Below are 17,661 nucleotides of genomic sequence, written 5' to 3' on the forward strand. Positions count from 1 at the left end.
TCTAGCTCTCTTCAACGGAGGCACATTCGACCCTTTTCGCTTCCTTTTCACCCTCGCGTACATTTTTCTATCGATACCTATGCAAAAAACGTCTTTTCAAGGGCGGTCGTCAAAGAAATCTTCTTCGACGTCCATCACGTACAGTTGAACATTTATTATTTTTGTTTATTTAAATCGATCTTATATCTTTTCACGTAATGAAACATTTAAAATCTTTTTACGATTTATATGACTGATTAAAATTTCGAATACTCTTATACACATGATTACAAAATTAGCCATATGTTCGTTTGTTTCTATGTGAATTTCGCACAAAACTACTCGAGGGCTATCTGTGCTAGCCGTCCATAATTTAGCACTGTAAGACAAGAGGGAAGGCAGCTAGTCATCACCACCCACCGCGAAATCTTGGGCTACTCTTTTACGAAGGAATAGTGGGATTGACCGTCACGTTATAACGCCTTCACGGCTGAAAAAGCGAGCATGATTGACGCGAAGGGAATGCGAACCCGCGACCCTCAGATTACGAGTCGCACGCCTTATCACGCTTGGCCATGCCGGGCCCTATTAGCCATATTAAAGGTATTATTAAAAACATCAGTAACAACTTTATATGCAAAAACGGCTCGTTTGGGTCGGGAAAATATTTTACATAGGAGAGCGAACAACGTTTCGACCTTCTTCGGTCATCGTCAGGTTCACAAAGAAAGAGGTAACTGACCGGAAGCTGACCACATGTTTGAAAGGGGTTGTGTAACTGTGTGTCGAAATGTAGAGGGCGGTATTAGATGTTTGAATATATAATATTATTTATTTTATTATATTAATATAGGTATAAAGGCGTTCCTTTATATTGGTTTATTTCGGGTTTAAGTTGTTGTATAAGTAAGGCTTCTTTAATTTTGCGTTTGTTTATGTTTGTTTCTCTATTTAGTATTTGAGTGTTTTCTATGGTTATGTTGTGTTTATTGGACTTGCAGTGTTCGAAAACGTGTGAAGGTGACTTTTTATGTTCTTTGAATCTGGTTTCCATTTTTCTACTTGTTTCTCCAATACAGAAGTCGTGGCAGTTATCAAATTGTATTTTATAAATAATGTTGGTGTGGTGTTTGTCAGTGTAGTTTTACATGGTATAGACCTCAACAACTACTTTATAACATTTAGGAACACATTAAACGAAAAAAAAACACACACTTAATTTTATAAATTCCCCAAACCATCGATTGCTATTAGGCAATGCGACAGTAGTGAAACGTTTGTTTTCGTAAATTCTACAAAAGCTTTCCACAGAGGAAGACAAGAAAGAATGCACGAATGACATGTACGCTCATCAATCTTATTACGTACTTCACAGATAAAGAGTGTTGCTGAACGTTAGGGACACCAATATCGTATGGGACATTGAACGAGTGAAATACATTCTTTCTCACTACAAAAAAAAAAAAAAAAGTGAACTCTAAATACTTTTACTCATAACATAAAATACTTTAACAAAAACACCAGTGTTCGATAACCATTTCTTGACACGAATAGACGATGTTATTAGTGAACATCGAAGAACTTAATTTCAAGAAACATATGTTTCAATCGATTTTCTTCTAAAATGAAGGGTATAAGAAAATTCACGTACTCCCCGGCGGGGAATCGAACCCCGATCTCCCGCGTGACAGGCGGGGATACTCACCACTATACTACCGAGGACCGATAACAACGTCTCAAGCGTTGTTTTTAATCACTAGGTTATTTAGATTACTCGGAGGAAACAGGAAGAAGTATAAATCACATAAACGTAAAAATACCTCTTTATATCGACTCGACCATGTCATTTCAATTGCCTTACTATATTACCTAGTAGTGCTTCGTTTCCTTTTAAACTTTCACGAAATTACACATCAATGCCTTTACAAATAACCTACAGATAAAGTGATTTGTGAAGTTTCTCGGAATGTCGATCGTATAAAATCAAAGAGAGGCTTCGGTTAATGACTAGCACTCTACCAGCTCACCTAATTATAAACTGATTCTAGTGTTTACGTTCCACAATACTTTCTATATGCTTCGAAAGTCTCTCGATCACTAGTATTTTCCACCATCCCAAGACTTCTTATACAAACTTACATATATATATAAGAATCATGCGCTCTATGACCAACATCTAAATCAAACCACAATTTCCACTTGAAATTTCCATTGGAATCATTATAGTTTTCAAGAAAAGATTATCGATTAGAATTTGTTTTTCTAGCTCTCTTCAACGGAGGCACATTCGACCCTTTTCGCTTCCTTTTCACCCTCGCGTACATTTTTCTATCGATACCTATGCAAAAACGTCTTTTCAAGGGCGGTCGTCAAAGAAATCTTCTTCGACGTCCATCACGTACAGTTGAACATTTATTATTTTTGTTTATTTAAATCGATCTTATATTTTTTCACGTAATGAAACATTTAAAATCTTTTTACGATTTATATGACTGATTAAAATTTCGAATACTCTTATACACATGATTACAAAATTAGCCATATGTTCGTTTGTTTCTATGTGAATTTCGCACAAAACTACTCGAGGGCTATCTGTGCTAGCCGTCCATAATTTAGCACTGTAAGACAAGAGGGAAGGCAGCTAGTCATCACCACCCACCGCGAAATCTTGGGCTACTCTTTTACGAAGGAATAGTGGGATTGACCGTCACGTTATAACGCCTTCACGGCTGAAAAAGCGAGCATGATTGACGCGAAGGGAATGCGAACCTGCGACCCTCAGATTACGAGTCGCACGCCTTATCACGCTTGGCCATGCCGGGCCCTATTAGCCATATTAAAGGTATTATTAAAAACATCAGTAACAACTTTATATGCAAAAACGGCTCGTTTGGGTCGGGAAAATATTTTACATAGGAGAGCGAACAACGTTTCGACCTTCTTCGGTCATCGTCAGGTTCACAAAGAAAGAGGTAAAGAGAAAAAAAAAACACACTTAATTTTATAAATTCCCCAAACCATCGATTGCTATAGGCAATGCGACAGTAGTGAAACGTTTGTTTTCGTAAATTCTACAAAAGCTGTCCACAGAGGAAGACAAGAAAGAATGCACGAATGACATGTACGCTCATCAATCTTATTACGTACTTCACAGATAAAGAGTGTTGCTGAACGTTAGGGACACCAATATCGTATGGGACATTGAACGAGTGAAATATATTCTTTCTCATTAAAAAAAAAACAGTGAACTCTAAATACTTTTACTCATAACATAAAATACTTTAACAAAACAGCAGTGTTCGATAACCATTTCTTGACACGAATAGTCAATGTTATCAGTGAACATCGAAGAACTTAATTTCAAGAAACATATGTTTCAATCGATTTTCTTCTAAAATGAAGGGTATAAGAAAATTCACGTACTCCCCGGCGGGGAATCGAACCCCGGTCTCCCGCGTGACAGGCGGGGATATTCACCACTATACTACCGAGGACCGATAACAACGTGTCAAGCGTTGTTTTTAATCACTAGGTTATTCAGATTACTCGGAGGAAACAGGAAGAAGTATAAATCACATAAACGTAAAAATACCTCTTTATATCGACTCGACCATGTCATTTCAATTGCCTTACTATATTACCTAGTAGTGCTTCGTTTCACTTTAAACTTCGACGAAATTACACATCAATGCCTTTACAAATAACCTACAGATAAAGTGATTTGTGAAGTTTCTCGGAATGTCGATCGTATAAAATCAAAGAGAGGCTTCGGTTAATGACTAGCACTCTACCAGCTCACCTAATTATAAACTGATTCTAGTGTTTACGTTCCACAATACTTTCTATATGCTTCGAAAGTCTCTCGATCACTAGTATTTTCCACCATCCCAAGACTTCTTATACAAACTTACATATATATAAGCATCCTGCGCTCTATGACCAACATCTAAATCAAACCACAATTTCCACTTGAAATTTCCATTGGAATCATTATAGTTTTCAAGAAAAGATTATCGATTAGAATTTGTTTTTCTAGCTCTCTTCAACGGAGGCACATTCGACCCTTTTCGCTTCCTTTTCACCCTCGCGTACATTTTTCTATCGATACCTATGCAAAAACGTCTTTTCAAGGGCGGTCGTCAAAGAAATCTTCTTCGACGTCCATCACGAACAGTTGAACATTTATTATTTTTGTTATTTAAATCGATCTTATATTTTTTCACGTAATGAAACATTTAAAATCTTTTTACGATTTATATGACTGATTAAAATTTCGAATACTCTTATACACATGATTACAAAATTAGCCATATGTTCGTTTGTTTCTATGTGAATTTCGCACAAAACTACTCGAGGGCTATCTGTGCTAGCCGTCCATAATTTAGCACTGTAAGACAAGAGGGAAGGCAGCTAGTCATCACCACCCACCGCGAAATCTTGGGCTACTCTTTTACGAAGGAATAGTGGGATTGACCGTCACGTTATAACGCCTTCACGGCTGAAAAAGCGAGCATGATTGACGCGAAGGGAATGCGAACCCGCGACTCTCAGATTACGAGTCGCACGCCTTATCACGCTTGGCCATGCCGGGCCCTATTAGCCATATTAAAGGTATTATTAAAAACATCAGTAACAACTTTATATGCAAAAACGGCTCGTTTGGGTCGGGAAAATATTTTACATAGAAGAGCGAACAACGTTTCGACCTTCTTCGGTCATCGTCAGGTTCACAAAGAAAGAGGTAACTGACCGGAAGCTGACCACATGTTTGAAAGGGGTTGTGTAACTGTGTGTCGAAATGTAGAGGGCGGTATTAGATGTTTGAATATATATTATATTATTTATTTTATTATATTAATATAGGTATAAAGGCGTTCCTTTATATTGGTTTATTTCGGGTTTAAGTTGTTGTATAAGTAAGGCTTCTTTAATTTTGCGTTTGTTTATGTTTGTTTCTCTATTTAGTATTTGAGTGTTTTCTATGGTTATGTTGTGTTTATTGGACTTGCAGTGTTCGAAAACGTGTGAAGGTGACTTTTCATGTTCTTTGAATCTGGTTTCCATTTTTCTACTTGTTTCTCAATACAGAAGTCGTGGCAGTTATCAAATTGTATTTTATAAATAATGTTGGTGTGGTGTTTGTCAGTGTAGTTTTTACATAGTATAGACCTCAACAACTACTTTATAACATTTAGGAACACATTAAACGAGAAAAAAACACACACTTAATTTTATAAATTCCCCAAACCATCGATTGCTATTAGGCAATGCGACAGTAGTGAAACGTTTGTTTTCGTAAATTCTACAAAAGCTTTCCACAGAGGAAGACAAGAAAGAATGCACGAATGACATGTACGCTCATCAATCTTATTACGTACTTCACAGATAAAGAGTGTTGCTGAACGTTAGGGACACCAATATCGTATGGGACATTGAACGAGTGAAATACATTCTTTCTCACTAAAAAAAAAGAACAGTGAACTCTAAATACTTTTACTCATAGCATAAAATATTTTAACAAAAACAGCAGTGTTCGTTAACCATTTCTTGACACGAATAGACGAACTTAATTTCAAGAAACATATGTTTCAATCGATTTTCTTCTAAAATGAAGGGTATAAGAAAATTCACGTACTCCCCGGCGGGGAATCGAACCCCGGTCTCCCGCGTGACAGGCGGGGATACTCACCACTATACTACCGAGGACCGATAACAACGTGTCAAGCGTTGTTTTTAATCACTAGGTTATTCAGATTACTCGGAGGAAACAGGAAGAAGTATAAATCACATAAACGTAAAAATACCTCTTTATATCGACTCGACCATGTCATTTCAATTGCCTTACTATATTACCTAGTAGTGCTTCGTTTCACTTTAAACTTCGACGAAATTACACATCAATGCCTTTACAAATAACCTACAGATAAAGTGATTTGTGAAGTTTCTCGGAATGTCGATCGTATAAAATCAAAGAGAGGCTTCGGTTAATGACTAGCACTCTACCAGCTCACCTAATTATAAACTGATTCTAGTGTTTACGTTCCACAATACTTTCTATATGCTTCGAAAGTCTCTCGATCACTAGTATTTTCCACCATCCCAAGACTTCTTATACAAACTTACATATATATAAGCATCATGCGCTCTATGACCAACATCTAAATCAAACCACAATTTCCACTTGAAATTTCCATTGGAATCATTATAGTTTTCAAGAAAAGATTATCGATTAGAATTTGTTTTCTAGCTCTCTTCAACGGAGGCACATTCGACCCTTTTCGCTTCCTTTTCACCCTCGCGTACATTTTTCTATCGATACCTATGCAAAAACGTCTTTTCAAGGGCGGTCGTCAAAGAAATCTTCTTCGACGTCCATCACGTACAGTTGAACATTTATTATTTTGTTTATTTAAATCGATCTTATATTTTTCACGTAATGAAACATTTAAAATCTTTTACGATTTATATGACTGATTAAAATTTCGAATACTCTTATACACATGATTACAAAATTAGCCATATGTTCGTTTGTTTCTATGTGAATTTCGCACAAAACTACTCGAGGGCTATCTGTGCTAGCCGTCCATAATTTAGCACTGTGGGACAAGAGGGAAGGCCGCTAGTCATCACCACCCACCGCGAAATCTTGGGCTACTCTTTACGAAGGAATAGTGGGATTGACCGTTACATTATAACGCCTTCACGGCTGAAAAAGCGAGCATGATTGACGCGAAGGGAATGCGAACCCGCGACTCTCAGATTACGAGTCGCACGCCTTATCACGCTTGGCCATGCCGGGCCCTATTAGCCATATTAAAGGTATTATTAAAACATCAGTAACAACTTTATATGCAAAACGGCTCGTTTGGGTTGGGAAAATATTTTACATAGAAGAGCGAACAACGTTTCGACCTTCTTCGGTCATCGTCAGGTTCACAAAGAAAGAGGTAACTGACCGGAAGCTGACCACATGTTTGAAAGGGGTTGTGTAACTGTGTGTCGAAATGTAGAGGGCGGTATTAGATGTTTGAATATATAATATTATTTATTTTATTATATTAATATAGGTATAAAGGCGTTCCTTTATATTGGTTTATTTCGGGTTTAAGTTGTTGTATAAGTAAGGCTTCTTTAATTTTGCGTTTGTTTATGTTTGTTTCTCTATTTAGTATTTGAGTGTTTTCTATGGTTATGTTGTGTTTATTGGACTTGCAGTGTTCGAAAACGTGTGAAGGTGACTTTTATGTTCTTTGAATCTGGTTTCCATTTTCTACTTGTTTCTCAATACAGAAGTCGTGGCAGTTATCAAATTGTATTTTATAAATAATGTTGGTGTGGTGTTTGTCAGTGTAGTTTTTACATAGTATAGACCTCAACAACTACTTTATAACATTTAGGAACACATTAAACGAAAAAAAAACACACTTAATTTTATAAATTCCCAAACCATCGATTGCTATTAGGCAATGCGACAGTAGTGAAACGTTTGTTTTCGTAAATTCTACAAAAGCTTTCCACAGAGGAAGACAAGAAAGAATGCACGAATGACATGTACGCTCATCAATCTTATTACGTACTTCACAGATAAAGAGTGTTGCTGAACGTTAGGGACACCAATATCGTATGGGACATTGAACGAGTGAAATACATTCTTTCTCACTAAAAAAAAAGAACAGTGAACTCTAAATACTTTTACTCATAGCATAAAATATTTTAACAAAAACAGCAGTGTTCGTTAACCATTTCTTGACACGAATAGACGAACTTAATTTCAAGAAACATATGTTTCAATCGATTTTCTTCTAAAATGAAGGGTATAAGAAAATTCACGTACTCCCCGGCGGGGAATCGAACCCCGGTTTCCCGCGTGACAGGCGGGGATACTCACCACTATACTACCGAGGACCGATAACAACGTGTCAAGCGTTGTTTTTAATCACTAGGTTATTCAGATTACTCGGAGGAAACAGGAAGAAGTATAAATCACATAAACGTAAAAATACCTCTTTATATCGACTCGACCATGTCATTTCAATTGCCTTACTATATTACCTAGTAGTGCTTCGTTTCACTTTAAACTTCGACGAAATTACACATCAATGCCTTTACAAATAACCTACAGATAAAGTCATTTGTGAAGTTTCTCGGAATGTCGATCGTATAAAATCAAAGAGAGGCTTCGGTTAATGACTAGCACTCTACCAGCTCACCTAATTATAAACTGATTCTAGTGTTTACGTTCCACAATACTTTCTATATGCTTCGAAAGTCTCTCGATCACTAGTATTTTCCACCATCCCAAGACTTCTTATACAAACTTACATATATATAAGCATCATGCGCTCTATGACCAACATCTAAATCAAACCACAATTTCCACTTGAAATTTCCATTGGAATCATTATAGTTTTCAAGAAAAGATTATCGATTAGAATTTGTTTTTCTAGCTCTCTTCAACGGAGGCACATTCGACCCTTTTCGCTTCCTTTTCACCCTCGCGTACATTTTTCTATCGATACCTATGCAAAAACGTCTTTTCAAGGGCGGTCGTCAAAAAAATCTTCTTAGACGTCCATCACGTACAGTTGAACATTTATTATTTTTGTTTATTTAAATCGATCTTATATTTTTTCACGTAATGAAACATTTAAAATCTTTTTTACGATTTATATGACTGATTAAAATTTCGAATACTCTTATACACATGATTACAAAATTAGCCATATGTTCGTTTGTTTCTATGTGAATTTCGCACAAAACTACTCGAGGGCTATCTGTGCTAGCCGTCCATAATTTAGCACTGTAGGACAAGAGGGAAGGCCGCTAGTCATCACCACCCACCGCGAAATCTTGGGCTACTCTTTTACGAAGGAATAGTGGGATTGACCGTTACATTATAACGCCTTCACGGCTGAAAAAGCGAGCATGATTGACGCGAAGGGAATGCGAACCCGCGACTCTCAGATTACGAGTCGCACGCCTTATCACGCTTGGCCATGCCGGGCCCTATTAGCCATATTAAAGGTATTTTTAAAACATCAGTAACAACTTTATATGCAAAACGGCTCGTTTGGGTCGGGAAAATATTTTACATAGAAGAGCGAACAACGTTTCGACCTTCTTCGGTCATCGTCAGGTTCACAAAGAAAGAGGTAACTGACCGGAAGCTGACCACATGTTTGAAAGGGGTTGTGTAACTGTGTGTCGAAATGTAGAGGGCGGTATTAGATGTTTGAATATATAATATTATTTATTTTATTATATTAATATAGGTATAAAGGCGTTCCTTTATATTGGTTTATTTCGGGTTTAAGTTGTTGTATAAGTAAGGCTTCTTTAATTTTGCGTTTGTTTATGTTTGTTTCTCTATTTAGTATTTGAGTGTTTTCTATGGTTATGTTGTGTTTATTGGACTTGCAGTGTTCGAAAACGTGTGAAGGTGACTTTTATGTTCTTTGAATCTGGTTTCCATTTTCTACTTGTTTCTCAATACAGAAGTCGTGGCAGTTATCAAATTGTATTTTATAAATAATGTTGGTGTGGTGTTTGTCAGTGTAGTTTTTACATAGTATAGACCTCAACAACTACTTTATAACATTTAGGAACACATTAAACGAGAAAAAAACACACTTAATTTTATAAATTCCCAAACCATCGATTGCTATTAGGCAATGCGACAGTAGTGAAACGTTTGTTTTCGTAAATTCTACAAAAGCTTTCCACAGAGGAAGACAAGAAAGAATGCACGAATGACATGTACGCTCATCAATCTTATTACGTACTTCACAGATAAAGAGTGTTGCTGAACGTTAGGGACACCAATATCGTATGGGACATTGAACGAGTGAAATACATTCTTTCTCATTAAAAAAAAAACAGTGAACTCTAAATACTTTTACTCATAACATAAAATACTTTAACAAAACAGCAGTGTTCGATAACCATTTCTTGACACGAATAGACGATGTTATCAGTGAACATCGAAGAACTTAATTTCAAGAAACATATGTTTCAATCGATTTTCTTCTAAAATGAAGGGTATAAGAAAATTCACGTACTCCCCGGCGGGGAATCGAACCCCGGTCTCCCGCGTGACAGGCGGGGATACTCACCACTATACTACCGAGGACCGATAACAACGTGTCAAGCGTTGTTTTTAATCACTAGGTTATTCAGATTACTCGGAGGAAACAGGAAGAAGTATAAATCACATAAACGTAAAAATACCTCTTTATATCGACTCGACCATGTCATTTCAATTGCCTTACTATATTACCTAGTAGTGCTTCGTTTCACTTTAAACTTCGACGAAATTACACATCAATGCCTTTACAAATAACCTACAGATAAAGTCATTTGTGAAGTTTCTCGGAATGTCGATCGTATAAAATCAAAGAGAGGCTTCGGTTAATGACTAGCACTCTACCAGCTCACCTAATTATAAACTGATTCTAGTGTTTACGTTCCACAATACTTTCTATATGCTTCGAAAGTCTCTCGATCACTAGTATTTTCCACCATCCCAAGACTTCTTATACAAACTTACATATATATAAGCATCATGCGCTCTATGACCAACATCTAAATCAAACCACAATTTCCACTTGAAATTTCCATTGGAATCATTATAGTTTTCAAGAAAAGATTATCGATTAGAATTTGTTTTTCTAGCTCTCTTCAACGGAGGCACATTCGACCCTTTTCGCTTCCTTTTCACCCTCGCGTACATTTTTCTATCGATACCTATGCAAAAACGTCTTTTCAAGGGCGGTCGTCAAAAAAATCTTCTTAGACGTCCATCACGTACAGTTGAACATTTATTATTTTTGTTTATTTAAATCGATCTTATATTTTTTCACGTAATGAAACATTTAAAATCTTTTTTACGATTTATATGACTGATTAAAATTTCGAATACTCTTATACACATGATTACAAAATTAGCCATATGTTCGTTTGTTTCTATGTGAATTTCGCACAAAACTACTCGAGGGCTATCTGTGCTAGCCGTCCATAATTTAGCACTGTGGGACAAGAGGGAAGGCCGCTAGTCATCACCACCCACCGCGAAATCTTGGGCTACTCTTTTACGAAGGAATAGTGGGATTGACCGTTACATTATAACGCCTTCACGGCTGAAAAAGCGAGCATGATTGACGCGAAGGGAAAGCGAACCCGCGACTCTCAGATTACGAGTCGCACGCCTTATCACGCTTGGCCATGCCGGGCCCTATTAGCCATATTAAATGTATTTTAAAAACATCAGTAACAACTTTATATGCAAAACGGCTCGTTTGGGTCGGGAAAATATTTTACATAGAAGAGCGAACAACGTTTCGACCTTCTTCGGTCATCGTCAGGTTCACAAAGAAAGAGGTAACTGACCGGAAGCTGACCACATGTTTGAAAGGGGTTGTGTAACTGTGTGTCGAAATGTAGAGGGCGGTATTAGATGTTTGAATATATAATATTATTTATTTTATTATATTAATATAGGTATAAAGGCGTTCCTTTATATTGGTTTATTTCGGGTTTAAGTTGTTGTATAAGTAAGGCTTCTTTAATTTTGCGTTTGTTTATGTTTGTTTCTCTATTTAGTATTTGAGTGTTTTCTATGGTTATGTTGTGTTTATTGGACTTGCAGTGTTCGAAAACGTGTGAAGGTGACTTTTATGTTCTTTGAATCTGGTTTCCATTTTCTACTTGTTTCTCCAATACAGAAGTCGTGGCAGTTATCAAATTGTATTTTATAAATAATGTTGGTGTGGTGTTTGTCAGTGTAGTTTTACATAGTATAGACCTCAACAACTACTTTATAACATTTAGGAACACATTAAACGAGAAAAAAACACACTTAATTTTATAAATTCCCAAACCATCGATTGCTATTAGGCAATGCGACAGTAGTGAAACGTTTGTTTTCGTAAATTCTACAAAAGCTTTCCACAGAGGAAGACAAGAAAGAATGCACGAATGACATGTACGCTCATCAATCTTATTACGTACTTCACAGATAAAGAGTGTTGCAGAACGTTAGGGACACCAATATCGTATGGGACATTGAACGAGTGAAATACATTCTTTCTCATTAAAAAAAAAGAACAGTGAACTCTAAATACTTTTACTCATAACATAAAATACTTTAACAAAAACAGCAGTGTTCGATAACCATTTCTTGACACGAATAGACGATGTTATCAGTGAACATCGAAGAACTTAATTTCAAGAAACATATGTTTCAATCGATGTTCTTCTAAAATGAAGGGTATAAGAAAATGCACGTACTCCCCGGCGGGGAATCGAACCCCGGTCTCCCGCGTGACAGGCGGGGATACTTACCACTATACTACCGAGGACCGATAACAACGTGTCAAGCGTTGTTTTTAATCACTAGGTTATTCAGATTACTCGGAGGAAACAGGAAGAAGTATAAATCACATAAACGTAAAAATACCTCTTTATATCGACTCGACCATGTCATTTCAATTGCCTTACTATATTACCTAGTAGTGCTTCGTTTCACTTTAAACTTCGACGAAATTACACATCAATGCCTTTACAAATAACCTACAGATAAAGTCATTTGTGAAGTTTCTCGGAATGTCGATCGTATAAAATCAAAGAGAGGCTTCGGTTAATGACTAGCACTCTACCAGCTCACCTAATTATAAACTGATTCTAGTGTTTACGTTCCACAATACTTTCTATATGCTTCGAAAGTCTCTCGATCACTAGTATTTTCCACCATCCCAAGACTTCTTATACAAACTTACATATATATAAGCATCATGCGCTCTATGACCAACATCTAAATCAAACCACAATTTCCACTTGAAATTTCCATTGGAATCATTATAGTTTTCAAGAAAAGATTATCGATTAGAATTTGTTTTCTAGCTCTCTTCAACGGAGGCACATTCGACCCTTTTCGCTTCCTTTTCACCCTCGCGTACATTTTCTATCGATACCTATGCAAAACGTCTTTTCAAGGGCGGTCGTCAAAAAAATCTTCTTAGACGTCCATCACGTACAGTTGAACATTTATTATTTTGTTTATTTAAATCGATCTTATATTTTTCACGTAATGAAACATTTAAAATCTTTTACGATTTATATGACTGATTAAAATTTCGAATACTCTTATACACATGATTACAAAATTAGCCATATGTTCGTTTGTTTCTATGTGAATTTCGCACAAAACTACTCGAGGGCTATCTGTGCTAGCCGTCCATAATTTAGCACTGTAGGACAAGAGGGAAGGCCGCTAGTCATCACCACCCACCGCGAAATCTTGGGCTACTCTTTTACGAAGGAATAGTGGGATTGACCGTTACATTATAACGCCTTCACGGCTGAAAAAGCGAGCATGATTGACGCGAAGGAAAGCGAACCCGCGACTCTCAGATTACGAGTCGCACGCCTTATCACGCTTGGCCATGCCGGGCCCTATTAGCCATATTAAATGTATTTTAAAAACATCAGTAACAACTTTATATGCAAAAACGGCTCGTTTGGGTCGGGAAAATATTTTACATAGAAGAGCGAACAACGTTTCGACCTTCTTCGGTCATCGTCAGGTTCACAAAGAAAGAGGTAACTGACCGGAAGCTGACCACATGTTTGAAAGGGGTTGTGTAACTGTGTGTCGAAATGTAGAGGGCGGTATTAGATGTTTGAATATATAATATTATTTATTTTATTATATTAATATAGGTATAAAGGCGTTCCTTTATATTGGTTTATTTCGGGTTTAAGTTGTTGTATAAGTAAGGCTTCTTTAATTTTGCGTTTGTTTATGTTTGTTTCTCTATTTAGTATTTGAGTGTTTTCTATGGTTATGTTGTGTTTATTGGACTTGCAGTGTTCGAAAACGTGTGAAGGTGACTTTTTATGTTCTTTGAATCTGGTTTCCATTTTTCTACTTGTTTCTCCAATACAGAAGTCGTGGCAGTTATCAAATTGTATTTTATAAATAATGTTGGTGTGGTGTTTGTCAGTGTAGTTTTTACATAGTATAGACCTCAACAACTACTTTATAACATTTAGGAGCACATTAAACGAGAAAAAAAAACACTTAATTTTATAAATTCCCCAAACCATCGATTGCTATTAGGCAATGCGACAGTAGTGAAACGTTTGTTTTCGTAAATTCTACAAAAGCTTTCCACAGAGGAAGACAAGAAAGAATGCACGAATGACATGTACGCTCATCAATCTTATTACGTACTTCACAGATAAAGAGTGTTGCTGAACGTTAGGGACACCAATATCGTATGGGACATTGAACGAGTGAAATACATTCTTTCTCATTAAAAAAAAAGAACAGTGAACTCTAAATACTTTTACTCATAACATAAAATACTTTAACAAAAACAGCAGTGTTCGATAACCATTTCTTGACACGAATAGACGATGTTATCAGTGAACATCGAAGAACTTAATTTCAAGAAACATATGTTTCAATCGATGTTCTTCTAAAATGAAGGGTATAAGAAAATGCACGTACTCCCCGGCGGGGAATCGAACCCCGGTCTCCCGCGTGACAGGCGGGGATACTTACCACTATACTACCGAGGACCGATAACAACGTGTCAAGCGTTGTTTTTAATCACTAGGTTATTCAGATTACTCGGAGGAAACAGGAAGAAGTATAAATCACATAAACGTAAAAATACCTCTTTATATCGACTCGACCATGTCATTTCAATTGCCTTACTATATTACCTAGTAGTGCTTCGTTTCACTTTAAACTTCGACGAAATTACACATCAATGCCTTTACAAATAACCTACAGATAAAGTCATTTGTGAAGTTTCTCGGAATGTCGATCGTATAAAATCAAAGAGAGGCTTCGGTTAATGACTAGCACTCTACCAGCTCACCTAATTATAAACTGATTCTAGTGTTTACGTTCCACAATACTTTCTATATGCTTCGAAAGTCTCTCGATCACTAGTATTTTCCACCATCCCAAGACTTCTTATACAAACTTACATATATATAAGAATCATGCGCTCTATGACCAACATCTAAATCAAACCACAATTTCCACTTGAAATTTCCATTGGAATCATTATAGTTTTCAAGAAAAGATTATCGATTAGAATTTGTTTTTCTAGCTCTCTTCAACGGAGGCACATTCGACCCTTTTCGCTTCCTTTTCACCCTCGCGTACATTTTCTATCGATACCTATGCAAAACGTCTTTTCAAGGGCGGTCGTCAAAGAAATCTTCTTCGACGTCCATCACGTACAGTTGAACATTTATTATTTTTGTTTATTTAAATCGATCTTATATTTTTTCACGTAATGAAACATTTAAAATCTTTTTACGATTTATATGACTGATTAAAATTTCGAATACTCTTATACACATGATTACAAAATTAGCCATATGTTCGTTTGTTTCTATGTGAATTTCGCACAAAACTACTCGAGGGCTATCTGTGCTAGCCGTCCATAATTTAGCAGTGTAAGACTAGAGGGAAAGCAGCTATTCATTACCACTTACCGTCAACTCTTGGTTTACTCTTTTACCAAGGACTATTGGGATTGACCATCGCATTATAGCACTCCCACGGTTGAAAAAACATGCATGTTTGGTGTGATAGGGATTCGAACCAGAAACCTAGGATTATGAGTCGAGTGCCTGAACCACCTGGCCATGCCAGGCCTCCAGAAGAAGAAGCAGCAAGTTTTTGTGCAATATCTATTGGAAGTCTTGTCACGCCTAGGAAAATAATGTGTGATGTGATATCCCAAATATATAGAAATACCTTATCTCCAACCTTTTGCGTGTTGTCAAAGTACTTAAAAATCTAAGATGTTTAAAAACGCCATAAAATGTACATAACAAGGCTAACTATACATAATATGACATTTTTGAAAAAATGTATAAATCTTTCCATGTATAAATGTACATTTTACAAAAGTAATTCGATTGTTTCATCACTCATAGACGTAGGTTAAACCAAACTACTCGCATGAAACAATTTTAAAACTTTTAGGCAAACTTCAAAATCAAACAAAGGTGTAGAAAACATCTAGTATGCCAGAAATACAAAGTGTGCATGGTGTGGTTGTTTGTGCTGAACAGGTACGTTGTTGTTAGGCAGTGCGATGTTGTTGGAAACTGGCTTACCTAATTATATGTTCAGTATTTTATAGATGCTTGGTGGATTAACTATTCGCAAGTGTTACCATGAAACCACAGTCCATTCTTCTGTATCTGGTTAGTATACAAACAAAGCCTAAGTCTATTAGGAAAGGCCATGGCTCCTACATAAAAAATTAAAGCACATTCATCACCATACAAGCACTAACTTCTAACCTTTGACTATAGGAATCCATTAACACCGTCATACCAATCCAATTAGACGTGTTTCATGTACAAGTTTAGTATATTTCAGAGGCTACTAAAAACCAGTACTGTGCAGGTATTACTTTCTGTCTCTATGTGTATACTCAAATTGTGTATTTTCATGCCTTCCAACTGCATCATATACTGTTAGAATATCAATAAAATTGCTAGTAAAACTGTAAATTTATAAAATATTTCAATTGTCTTGACTTAAAATTTTCAACTATAATCAAATAAAGCACTTGATGCACCAAGTTTACTTTTGTTGCGATGCATAAGTTACTGTTTGTAGATTTTTTTATTTTACATATAATTTCATGTGCTCATTAATATTTGAATCAATCCAATCAAAAGTATCTTTCACTATTACCTCTGAAAATACATTACACTTTCTAACATTAGTTAGAGCACTCAACTACCAATTTGCTGGTTATTAGTTTGAATTTATTCATTGGATATGCTTGTCTTCTCAGTTGTGCAAGTGTTATGAAGTTACAGCCAATCCCATTTTTCATTGGTTAAAAGTAGCCCAAGAGTTTTAACATTCAGAGCAAATCCTTTATTCTCATTCATACATTTCTTGAGATTTTTTTCCATGTGTAATTAATACATTCATGTTATACAGTACTCATAAACAACTATTTACATATACAATACCACATATACAGATATATGTTCATGCAGATATGCTGCCACATAAATATATTTCAATGTTAAATATATAAAAAAATTAGAGTTTTCTCCAGCTTGCATGCCATTATCATGATAACCAACATGGATTACCTATTCTAGCTATGTTGTAACATGCTGCTTCATATTAGCTATCAAACGTGACATATTCCATCATATTATTAAAACATATAAGCAGCATTCAGTCAAACAGAAACTTTCCAACTAAAATTCTTTAAGCCATGATTAATATTGTATCTTTACTACAGTATATTTTGGTACACACTGAGATTAACACAGTTTAAATACAATATTCTGCAGTAAAATGCATTTACTATCCTAGATGACCATAATCACTGGTAGCCAAACTATCATGATACTATATTGCCATTTAGTGATCGATTCAATCACTTCAAATGTCATCACATAAAAATAAATACAGTCAAAATCCAGTAAAACAAGAACTTTTCCCCCTTAGGTTTATAAGAACTTAGCTTATATTCTGTGGTGAAAAATTAGTTTCCTCACCGCGTATGGATCAATTATATGTACACTTAAGTGTACTGGATAAGTTGCACAACTACTTGGTAAATTACATGCAGTGAGTGATCTTTGTAGAATTGCTAAATAAACATATCAAACGAAATTTCT

General features: G+C 36.1%; 7 non-coding genes across 7 annotated transcripts; all 7 read right to left on the minus strand.

Moving 5' to 3' along the window:
* Positions 1–1,629: 1,629 nt before the first annotated feature.
* Positions 1,630–1,701, minus strand: TRNAD-GUC (transfer RNA aspartic acid (anticodon GUC)). Its single transcript has one exon. It is a non-coding gene; the product is annotated as a tRNA-Asp (tRNA).
* A 1,700-nt stretch (positions 1,702–3,401) lies between these two features.
* Positions 3,402–3,473, minus strand: TRNAD-GUC (transfer RNA aspartic acid (anticodon GUC)). The gene has a single exon. It is a non-coding gene; the product is annotated as a tRNA-Asp (tRNA).
* A 2,140-nt stretch (positions 3,474–5,613) lies between these two features.
* Positions 5,614–5,685, minus strand: TRNAD-GUC (transfer RNA aspartic acid (anticodon GUC)). Its single transcript has one exon. It is a non-coding gene; the product is annotated as a tRNA-Asp (tRNA).
* Positions 5,686–7,812: 2,127 nt separating this feature from the next.
* TRNAD-GUC (transfer RNA aspartic acid (anticodon GUC)) lies at positions 7,813–7,884 on the minus strand. Its single transcript has one exon. It is a non-coding gene; the product is annotated as a tRNA-Asp (tRNA).
* Positions 7,885–10,036: 2,152 nt separating this feature from the next.
* On the minus strand, positions 10,037–10,108 carry TRNAD-GUC (transfer RNA aspartic acid (anticodon GUC)). The gene has a single exon. It is a non-coding gene; the product is annotated as a tRNA-Asp (tRNA).
* A 2,155-nt stretch (positions 10,109–12,263) lies between these two features.
* TRNAD-GUC (transfer RNA aspartic acid (anticodon GUC)) lies at positions 12,264–12,335 on the minus strand. The gene has a single exon. It is a non-coding gene; the product is annotated as a tRNA-Asp (tRNA).
* A 2,152-nt stretch (positions 12,336–14,487) lies between these two features.
* TRNAD-GUC (transfer RNA aspartic acid (anticodon GUC)) lies at positions 14,488–14,559 on the minus strand. Its single transcript has one exon. It is a non-coding gene; the product is annotated as a tRNA-Asp (tRNA).
* Between the last annotated feature and the right edge of the window lie 3,102 nt (positions 14,560–17,661).

Source organism: Tachypleus tridentatus, chromosome 9 (assembly GCF_004210375.1).
Source record: "Tachypleus tridentatus isolate NWPU-2018 chromosome 9, ASM421037v1, whole genome shotgun sequence".
In the NCBI taxonomy this organism is placed as follows: domain Eukaryota; kingdom Metazoa; phylum Arthropoda; class Merostomata; order Xiphosura; family Limulidae; genus Tachypleus; species Tachypleus tridentatus.